The following is an 11979-nucleotide window of genomic DNA, read 5'->3' as shown; positions in this document are numbered from 1 at the left end:
GGAGTTTGCATGCCTGCATATAACTTTGAGGGGGAAGAAAGAAGCCAGCCATGCATATAGACGGGTTTTTGTGCAATATCACAGAAAAAAGAGCACATGGCACTCACAGATAGCAGCACTCTATCTTTGCGACATATCAGTTTATACGGCATATCTAGCAGCAGTGCAGGGCAAATTACTCAGATATCGTAATGAATTACTTTTTACACATTACTCATTTAAAAAGTATTAAAAACAATATTACTTATTACTGGGTATTAAAAGCAAATAGTCACGTTATTTGTTACGTTACAATTACTTTCAACCACCGCACCCCAAACAAACCCGTTCAGCAGCACATTTTAGAAATTAATCCACTACTGGAACAATAATTAACCTTAGGAGTCAACAAACTGAAAACACTGCGGCCTCTCAGACCAGAGGATGCTGTATCATATAGGTTATGGATATAGGCTATTTATAAATACTAAAAAACAAAGCAGGTCCCTCCCGACATTTTAAATATGCTAATCGTGTATTTAGAACAGCATCAATGACTATGGTTTTTACGAAGCATAATGATTTTTTAACACCACTGTCTGACTTTAGAACTACCTTTACTGTTTTGCACATGCATTAATAAGAGAAGTATTCAGTGCTTTTACAAAACACAAAACGTTGATTAACACCACTCTCTCCTGCGGAGTGGATGCCTCACTGACAGTAGCTGCCAGAGTTTCTTACTACAGGTTAAAGGCCCATTTATATTCCTGTGTAGGGTCTTTGTGCGTAGCTACGCCGTAGGCTACGGACGTAGCCATGCATTTATGGTGCGTTCCATTTGACATGGGAAGTCGGAATTTCCGAGTTCCCAGTTGGAACTTTCTTCCCCCTCAAAGTTATATGCAGGCATGCAAACCTCGACTTCGTTTAGCCTCCGCTAACATGAATGGGGGTAAAATTGTAAACGTGCGGTTGGTATAGCCTTTTCAAATGTTATCGACCAAATGGATCACATTCTGATTGGGAAACGAGTCATTTCGCTCGGGTTTTGACGGTCAAATATATTGATCCACCGTGTTACAGCCGCTGTTTTGGCTGCTAGTAAAAGTTACTTCAAAGCACAGGGCACATCCTGTCAGCTCGGAGGCATTGCGAGGCTACCCAGCCGACCAATCACAGTGCTTACGGTCTGCGTCGCCTTGGACGTGTAGTTACATTTTTAAGGAGTTGCATGTCAGATGGCGTAGCCTCTGCGTAGCCCCCTACCCTATGCCGTCACCTATGCCGTCGATTCGACGCAGAAGTTACACTTCTGCTCTGCTGCTTTAGCAGATGCTTCAATACAAAATTGTTTGCAGTTGAAAACTTTTTGCTGGTTGTACAAAGTTTTTAATGGAAGACAATGTTCTTTGCATCTCCGACTGTGACACAGCTAGGCTACTTTCAGCTGTGGAAAGAATGGCTCTCTCCATCGTTCTCCATTCTTCCTTAAGCTTTTTGGCTAGCAGCTGACTTGAAGAACATAACGACTCAGATTCAGCGATCGTCGGGAAAAGGTCAGCAAAATGAAACACAAACCGATCCAAATGGCAGTTTATTATTAAGTCAACAACAATTTACAAACAATGCGTAGTCTATTACACTGATACTTTAATTGAGCCAATCATAGTTAGCGTTGTCGATTTCCACCCATCAACTGCCGAGTAACCAGTGACAGCATCATCAAAGCGCTTTGATGTTTAATCAGCCAATCAACATCACCCGTGTGTAATATGATCTGGTAAACTGCGGTGCTGATAAAATTCACTGAGGGAATGCAGTAAAGCTTCCCATCAAACAACTCGTACAAATGTAGTTATATCGATGAAATGACCCCACCATCAGCAACAGAAGGACTTTCTGAACATGTTGATATATAATATGTGTAGAAAAAGTATTTTAAATTAGCATTTGAGAAATTTGAAAAACTGGTACTTTCTGCTTTGGGCCAGACATTTTGATGCTGATTTAAGTTAGCAAAGCCCACAAATGGAGGAGCTAACTTAATTGTCACTCGTCATTTGAAAAGTCACAAGCTCTTTATTTACTGTACTCCCCAGACCAGTTGTCCATTAATGTACACATACGGAATAAGTGTATTTTATATTGAGGCAATAAGAATTTTCAAAAAGCATGTCATCATCATGTCATATTTGATTTTTTCTTTGCTCCCCTCGAAAAAAAGGAAGAAAAAAAGGAAGAAAAAAAGATTTAGACTATCACATATTGACTGTATATAAAAACTTGAAACTTCACATACAATGACAGTGTCATTTAATTTACCTAGCTAACCACAGTTTACATGAGTGAGTGACATGCCAATCACCCAATCACCAGAGATTATATCTTTTACTTCTTTTTGCTACCACCAATGATATCTACAATCTAAAAATATAACTAAAAAATTGTATAATGGTCCCTGGAGAGGAAGAGTTTGTGTTTTACAGTTTGTACTGCCTTTCATTGATGCCAATTTAGTTTGAAAGCACTTTCTACCCTTTCTGTAAGTAAAAAGATGCACTTCTGGCCTCTTAAAGATGTATGTGCCGCCTTCAAGACCCCCCTTGGTCACTACGAGTATTTAGTCATGTCCTTTGGCCTCACCAACGCCCCCGCAGTCTTCCAAGCGTTAATCAATGACGTCCTCCGAGACTTCCTCCACCGCTTCATCTTCGTATATCTGGACGATATCCTGATCTTCTCTCGCGACCCTGCCCAACACGTCGAGCATGTCCGTCTGGTTCTGCAGCGGCTCCTGGAGAACAGACTCTTTGTCAAAGCTGAGAAATGCGAGTTCCACACCCCCACTGTCCAGTTCCTTGGTTTCATAATCGAAGTGGGGCACCTCCGACCCATCTAAGATTCAGGCAGTTACAGATTGGCCAACCCCCACCTCCGTTAAACAGGTACAGCGCTTTCTTGGCTTTGCAAACTTCTACCGTCGATTCATCCGCAACTTCAGCACCGTCGCCGCCCCCCTCACCCGCCTCACCTCCTCCTCGGTCCCTTTCATCTGGTCTCCAGAGGCCGGCCGTGGGAGACCGGGAGTTGCTGGCTATCAAAATGGCTCTGGTGGAATGGAGTCACTGGCTTGAGGGAGCAGAGCACCCCTTCCTAGTTCTCACTGACCACAAAAACCTCTCTTACATCCAGACCGCCAAAATACTGAACTCCCGTCAAGCCCGGTGGGCCCTGTTTTTCAACCGATTTAATGTCACCCTCTCCTACCGCCACGGGTCCCGCAACACCAAGCCAGATGCTCTCTCCCGCCTCTACTCCCCAGACACCCCTTCAGACCCCCCGAAACCATCCTGCCTCGTGCCTGCCTCGTCGCCTCTGTAGTCTGGGAGGTGGAATCAGCCATTCGCCGTGCCCAGTCCACCGACCCGGATCTCGGTACCCCCTAACCGCCTCTACGTCCCCTCAAGTGTCCGCTCCCGGGTCCTCCAATGGGCGCACGCCTCCAAGTTCAGCTGCCACCCAGGGATGGCTCGCACCCTCTTCCTGCTCCGCCAGCGATTCTGGTGGCCCGCTATGGACAAGGACTGTCGGGCCTTTGTAGCAGCCTGCGAGGTGTGCGCCTGCGCCAAACCGTCCCACCAACTACCTGCCGGTCTGCTCCGCCCCCTTCTGGTCCCCGGTCACCCCTGGTCCCATATCGCCCCGGATTTCGTCACCGGCCTCCCCAGTTCTAATGGAAACACAGTCATCCTGACAGTGGTCGACCGCTTCTCCAAGTCCGCCCACTTTGTCCCCTTATCCAAACTCCCCACCTCTCTAGAAACTGCCCGCCTCCTCATAGACCATGTTTTCCGCCACCACGGCATCCCCCTGGACATAGTTTCTGACCGGGGTCCCCAATTCACCTTGCAAGTCTGGAAGGCCTTCTGCCGTGCGTTCAGAGCCACCGCTAGTCTCTCCTCCGGTTATCATCCCCAGACCAACGGGCAGACCGAGCGGGCCAACCAGGACCTGGGGGTGGCGCTCAGGTGTGTAGCATACCGTAGCCCACCTCCTGGAGTTCCCACATCCCCTGGATCGAGTATGCCCACAACTTCCAAATCTGCGCCGCCACTGGTATGTCTCTGTTCACGTGTTCCCTGGGTTATCAACCCCCCTTGTTCCCATCCCTGGAAGAGGAGGTAGTGGTCCCTTCGGTACAGGCCCTTCTTCGACGCTGCCGCAGAGTCTGGAGGGAGGCCAGGGCGGCTCTGCAGCGCACCGCAGACCGCACCGGACCCCTGCACCTGCCTACCGGCCCGGGCAGCAGGTCTGACTTTCCTCCAAGGATCTCACCCTACAGACCTCCTCAAAGAAACTCGCCCCCGGATTTACAGCCCTTACCCCATCGAGGCCATCATCAACCCCTCCGCTGTGCGTCTAACCCTCCCTCCTCACCTTAAGGTCCACCCCGTCTTCCATATCTCCCGAATCAAGCCCGTTTCCACCAGCTCCCTCTCCGTACCAGCAGCGGCGCCCCCCCCTCCTCGAATAATTGATGGCCACCCGGCCTATTCAGTGCGCCGCCTCCTCGATGTTCGACATAGAGGCCGGGGATACCGGTACCTGGTGGATTGGGCCGGCTACGGCCCAGAGGAACGTTCCTGGATCCCCACCAGCCAAATCCTGGACAAGTCCCTCCTGACAGACTGGGCCCACCCTGACAAGCCGGGGGGTCCGCCTGGAGGCATCCGTTGAGGGGGGGGGGCCTGTTGCGGTGGCAGCCCGGCTGACGGTGAGTGCCCTGTGCTCTTTTGTTTCTTTTTTTACTTTGTCTCGCATTTCTGTTTTCAGCCTCCACGCCCACGTCTGCCGGCGTCCAATTTACCTTTTCACACCTCCCGTCTCCCCTCTTCCCTTTTTTCCCTCAATAAACCTCTTTTGTAAACTGACTAGCGTTGCATTTGGGTCCGTTCTGTCCGAAACCACAACAGTATGTGTTTCATCAGTTATTTGTGGCTTTATTGCCAAAACATGTGTTACCTCTGACATAAATACATAAATACAATCATTAGAAAATGAAGATAGGGTTTTTGGATTAAAGAGCAGTGGACCACGATCCACCTGGCCCACACAACCGGACCAGGCACCATGGTAGGTGTGGTGATTGCACAGAGGAGAGGAAAGAGAGCTGGGATAGGAGCCATGTTGGCGCAGCTTAGACATAATTCTTCTCCTAAAGGTCCATTGGGACTCCAATTCATGAAGCAACAGAATTCAGAGACTTTTGTGCCAACATCATTACAGAGACCTGCACCATTAACATCCCAGATCAAGCACTCGGCAGGTGGTCCATGTTCTGAGCTGTCAGCGCAAGACTTCAGTGAGATGAGAGGAGGTGGACTCTTATTGTGAAGATGAAACCATATTATCATCTGGTTGCTGCAAATTGAAATAATTAATCTAATTTTTAATTTATATATACTTTTACCTTTTTAAAGATAACTCTGAGACGCACAAGAATTCCAATGTACCTGTACTGCAACGTAACTGTACAAATGGCAATAAACTTTATTTTATTGTATTCTAAAAAATGGACTGCGGAATGGTTTTGGTGTATTTGTGTATGTACATAAATATGTTATCATATTTTAAAATAGAATTAATTATATGTTGTGTGTAGCATGAAGGGACAAATTTTATTTCACTATGCAGCCTTGTGCTGTATAATGACGTATAAACAACCTTGTACTTTTTACCTTGTGTGTGTGAGAACATTCTGTTCATTTGCATAAAAGGATCAAATTGAATGGAATATGTAAATGTTCCCTGTGACGTCACAAACATTTCACACACAGGGTAAGTATTTTCTCTTGGTTCATTTTCAAACAGCACAGAGTGGACACAAAACACATGAGTTATACAGAAGAACCAGTTTTCTTCAGAGCCGCCAATACAAAGTCAAGATTTTACAAACATAAAGACCTCATGGAGGCAAAAACTACAACTGAAAGCAGCCTTTCAAAGCCGACAACAAACATCTCCCTCCAACACCCAAAAATACCCTCTGCTGCACTGAGAAGAAGAAACACTCCAAACACTGTTTGGGGAACCTGGGGCTGGAAGACATTGGTGTGGACCTAGAAATGGTCACTCCCTTCCCTGAATAGGTAATGTCAATCAAGTGTTTCTGTTGAACAGATTACACATACAATCTCATATTCAGTGAAGTGAGTTTAGTGGTGAGAAACAAGATTAAGTAAAGTATAAAGTAGATAACAATGATGGAGTTATTGCTACTTTTACTAAGTTCAAACATATAAATTGCACCAATAAAGTGTAATTAATGCAATTACATAACAAGAACACAAACTGGGAGACTGAGGTTACCTTTACAGAAGTGAGGTTTAGTTTTTTCAGAAACTTGAGAAAAAACTGGAATGTCTCATGCAACCTTTTGAAGGTGTTGTGAAAAAATAGAAGAGTACAGTGCAAGCTTCAGTACAGAAAATATTCTTCAGTAAGTTGGGAAGATACTTGATTATTTGTTTATTTTGTTGGATCCCCATTAGCTTCTGCCATAGCAGTTGCAAATCTTTCCACATATTAAAAATGTCCAAATAAAACATTCGTACAATAAAATATAAGGTGGAAAAATGTGTATGTTGAATTTCTGAGTGCAACTAGAGCAATGACCAAAATATCATATTGTGTGATTAAAGGATTATAGGAAGTGAAAGTTTAAGCTGGTGTCTGTTGATTTCATAGGCTATGATGACATATAAAGAATCCTGCTGACACTTTTACTCTCAGCTGGTAATACTGTGAGATGGCAAAACATCAATAATCAAAGTCTTGTAAAATATAATGTAAAATAATGGCACTACTATGATTCAATTTGAATATTAAGTAATGTAAGGTTAATGTATTATGTAATGTTGCCTCTAATATCAGAATTGCTTAATAATTTTGAACTAAATTGTTCAGTTTCCTTCACAGAAAGCAAATCAAATTTACATAGTAGTTGACTTTTTTGACCGATTTGTAAAGACAAACAACCTCAGCAGCAACACATGCATTATTTTATGCAATTCATGTATAAATAACAAAAGTTTGTGATCAAGTATGTCAGAATTATGTCTTGTTTGACACTAGACCAAAAACACAAGTCTCTAGTTTAATTGAAAGAAATTAATCTCAAAATAAATCATGATGCTTGTCAAAAGACAAGATATTGTTATTAGTATCAAGTACATGAATAGAATTTTAAACATGTACATTTCTTGGTGCAATCAAAGAAATCCTATACTGTGTTTAAAGGATTTGAAAAGTATAGTAATAGCTGTTCTACACTTTTCTAAATGTTAACAAATCTCATAAGAAAGACAAAACCAACAATGTGTTAGTCTGTCTCTCAATACTTTCTGACTTCCTGTCTGTGGTCCTCAGCTCCAAGCCCATTGGTTCTTACTGTAAATGTAAATCTTAAAATAACACTCATATAGTTTAATTTTAAAAAAAAGGCTCAATAATTACCTAAAGCAGCTCATCACTTTTTATTAAACGTAACTGTAACAGGAGGAAATAGCACATTTGTTGGGGACAATTTTCAGCAGTGGATTAATCCACATTTGTTGTTCTAGTATTTGGGGGACCAGGACAGTGTATGTGGGAATGAATAAATTTTTTTATTAATATTAAACTAGCAGTAATATAACAACATTTGTTTCTTTTGTACTGACAATCTAGCAGGAAGACAAAGGCCTTTCCACCAAGGAGACAATTAAACATGTTCTTCCAAAGTCCACTGGAGACTAAAATCTCTTCGACGACATCTTTTATCATCAGAAAGCTTGTGGCCCTTATTTATCAAGCTTCTCAGAATTACTCATAAGAACACTGCTAAGAACTGACTTAAGAGTAAAAAGATTCTTGGCTCAAAGCTGTGCTTAAAAGTTATCAAGCATCATAGACCTAATTTGAGTGAAGTGTAGGACTAAATCTTAAGTGTCAGTCCTAGTGCTGATTCACGACACTTTGCTGTGCCGCAAACAGGATTTTGGATGACGATGTAGCCAAGGACCAATCACTGAATAGATTTCCTTATTTAAGAATATTGCCTTTCTAGTCTTTTCGACCACTCAAAGCGCTTTTACACTACATCTGCATTCACCAGTCATACACATTCATACACTGAGCCTAAGTGCTCAAACGGAATTTAACAATAAAGAAGTTTCAAGATAATACATGATATAGGCCTACACATTAATAAATGAAAGATAAAAAAGTTTATCTTTATATGAGCGCCATCAAGTACACCTATTACTCCTGTATTGCCGGCTTTTTGCATGAACTGTGTTTGCTTCTGTCGGATTACGGGGGGGGGGGGTTTGTTGGGAAGTCGATGAAACGCATGACAATGTGTGGAGCTGTAGACTAAGTGCTATAATTGTTTCCATGACTATTGGGCTTATTGATGGTTGTGACGGCCAAAATCATCAGCATTGCTGCGTTTAACCTGTGGCAAATAAACAAAGCGTCATCTCCGCCTTCAATTTAACTGAAACCACATGACTGTGTAAAGTCAGTGGTGAGATGATATCCGACCGCTGTCCGACCCCGTCTTATTAACTGCGCGTCGTCAAATAAGTCAGAAACATTCTTCCTCTTCTGAAAGATTTGTGCATGTCTCTGTCTGTGCATGTCTCCACCGTGCCATCACAAGCCCCTACTGGCAGCTCCTAACCACTTGAGAGACCTCTCGAGCTGTCTTAAATAACTGGGAGACAAGAGAGATTCTTAGCTTTGAGAAATTTCATAACTTGCTTTTATTCTTAGAGTAAATTTCATGAATTCTCAGCACTTGAGACTAAAATGGCACTTTGAGAAGCTTGATAAATACCAGCCCTGGTAGCAGAGAGCAGAAGTCCTGCTAAAGTCTCTGCAGCTCCCATCTCTAGTGAGAGGAAAAACCACCTCACTGGACTCTCTAACGTAGAAATCCATCTCCCTGAACTTGATTTAGGAGAGACTGAAATGGTGGAAAGAGAGAAATAATGAAAAGGTTGAAATAAATGCACAAAAACAAATATGCAAACAGCTTCCAAAGAAGGACAAACCAAAGCAGGCAGAATGTCCAGAAGAACTGGAGAATCAGCTCAAAACATGTCCAAAGACAATCAAGAATAACTGGTGGACTTTGAGGATTTCGCTGTTCTGACAGATGGTTTCATAGAAGAAGTTGGAGTAAAACCAAAAGACATGAGTATTCATAGAAGGATTTGAAACTGGGTTGATGGGTTAATTCAAAACACTACAAAAGGAAGATTGCCGAAACGTACAGGAGGGAGCTGGAGGAGGGTAACTAATTTTGCCCAAGTAAGATGACCCTGTAAACACAAAAACAACCTTTTCCACTGTATTTCTTCTATTATTTTTCATCTCCACTCTAATCTTCTTCTCTGCTGCAGCAAACTTCTACTTCATTCACCCAATGACAGAAAAGGGAGATGCTGCTCTGCCGTGAGAACCAAAGGCAGAGCATTAAGAGACACTTGGATGCCTTCTGGGTGGAAAAGCACAAGAACAAAGAGGCGCTGAGAATGAAAAAGGAGGACGCTTTGGGAAATGGGCGGCTAAACATTAGCGTTTCCAACTGTCCACCAGACGAGCCGAGGAGGAGAATGAGCAGGTGGAAGAAGAGATGTTTAAGGTGAGTCACAGTCAGTCTGTATAATATGAGTGTGTCTAAGCCTAGATACATAGTCCACACCCTGATACAGTATAGATACATTTGGTAGAAGTAACGCACTGCGATTTAAAGCTGACTCTTTATGATTCAGCTGAGCAGGGCAAAAGATTTTATGCTAGCACATATCTTTGTGCTGCTAATTAGCAAATGTTAGCATGCTATTATATCAAACTAAGATTGTGAACATGGTGAACTTTATATGCATGTTAGCATTGTCAATGTGACCATAGACATATAAGAGATAGACGCCCTATCGACCACTACTGCCTACTGGCGTGGACGAGCCACAGGGCCGCTATCTTGAACCGGTCACCCGCTCCACTCAGTGTAATCTGTTTGGCAGGTGCAATGACCTGTCAGCGCATTTAATTAATCATACCTCACTGAATACCGAACTGATTTTCATGTGGGGTTTTTTGCTGCAAAGGTCATACATGTAGCTATGACGCAGTATACATGGTTCGGCTCAACAGTAATAGAATATTCTGATATATGATATAAAGTGACCAGACGTCCGAGATCAAAACTGGGAACATAATCCACGAAAAGGGGGGAAAAAACGGGGCTCATTTCCAGTTTGACTATCAATTTTTTTCTATTTTAAATTAATATTACTTCTATTCAGAGTTTTTTTTCTGTATTTAGCCAGGGACAGGCAACCAAAAACGGGGATTGTCCCTGAAGCTGAGGACATCTGGTCACCCTATGATATGTGATGTAGGCTATGATAGGTATTTTGCAAATCACACACTATAAATACAATAGACAAGCAGAAAATGATAGTTGGAGTAAAGTCAGATATTTTAATAATTTGAACCAATACAATATATGATTAACAAACAATATATATTTAAATTATATTAGAGTCTACTTGAAGCTTTTTATATTTGTCCCTCTGTCATACACACACACTGTACTAACACGTTGTCGATGCCAAACTGTGTTTCCTCAATGTGTTCCCCACGCAGAAAAACATCCTGCGTTCCAATCTCCTCCTGGACGATGTGTGTGACTGTCGACACCTTAGGAGCTTGCACTGTTGGAGCTCGGCGCATCACCCTCTCTGCAGTTCTCAGCACCTTATAATAATAATAATAATAAAAACATAATACATTATATTTATATAACGCTTTACACAGTGCTCAAACACACTTTACAGAACAGAGAAAATAACAACAAAGCAACCTTAATATACAAATATGGAATATGATTTATCAAGTCTCAGTTCATAGCCGGGTGAACACCGGCCGGTGCAGTAAACATAGCCTAGCTAGCTGGCTACGATTTCAGTAACTTACAGTAATATCAAAGATCCTTGCTCCTTCTCAACTCTCTGGTAATATTCTATTAACAAAATACAACCAATAGTACGGTCATGTTAAATCTTACTTGTGAAAAGTAACATTAATCTCCCGAGCCCTGTTTGCGATGGTCCGCCGATTTGAGCATGAATATGCTAAACAGCAGTCTGGCATCTTGCTTTCTTCAGTTGCGCAACTGGGAGTACGACCGGTTCAAGATGGCAGCCGCATTTATGAATGTGACCATGTTAGCATGCTGACTGTTAGCATTTAGCTCAAAGCACGGCTGTGGCTAAGTACATCCTCACAAAGCTGCTAGTATGGCTTTCTGATTCATGAAATTACTTAAATTATAAAAATGTCTTCAAAAAGTGGGGATTAGGATTGTTGCTTGCACCGCCAAACATTAATGTAGATTGACCATGTTACGTACAAGATATTCCATACAGATGAACTTTTCCCGTTTATCGCTGAATAAATACTTACAGGTAATACATAAACTATATGTGTGTATTTAGAGCCGGCCGAGCAACTAAGCGAACTTTGTGTTGGCATAAGGTCCCATGGCCAGCAGAGGGTTCCTTACAGTCACTCCTTGCTAGTGGTGGTAAAAAGAAACGTAAAATAAAATGAAAGACAGCTCTCCATATTACACACCATAATAAGCATAGTGGTTATTTAATTTAGTTATATACTATGGAAAATCAGCTCGCTCGGACCTCCCTGTGACTTCTGACCCTGACTGACCCTGAGACGTCGTTATGCTGGGTCAGTCAGGATCTTTTGTTTGACAAGATCATATTTGTCTGGACATGTAAAAAGACAACAGAAGAGGCTTGAAGAACAGAGAAGGCAAGAAGATAAAGGTAAGTAATGTTGAGTTTTAAAAAAGTTACAACAAACTTAATGTACTCCAGTGTTTCAGTGCTTTCCTTCAAATATAAACCTGCAGGATTTTAGGCCAAA

This window comes from Micropterus salmoides, unplaced genomic scaffold, assembly GCF_014851395.1.
Source record: "Micropterus salmoides isolate LMB-PRFRI ecotype aquatic unplaced genomic scaffold, ASM1485139v1 Ms_hic_scaffold_14, whole genome shotgun sequence".
Classification (NCBI taxonomy): domain Eukaryota; kingdom Metazoa; phylum Chordata; class Actinopteri; order Centrarchiformes; family Centrarchidae; genus Micropterus; species Micropterus salmoides.
The sequence above is the reverse complement of the archived record's forward strand: the minus strand, read 5'-3'. Positions refer to the sequence as shown.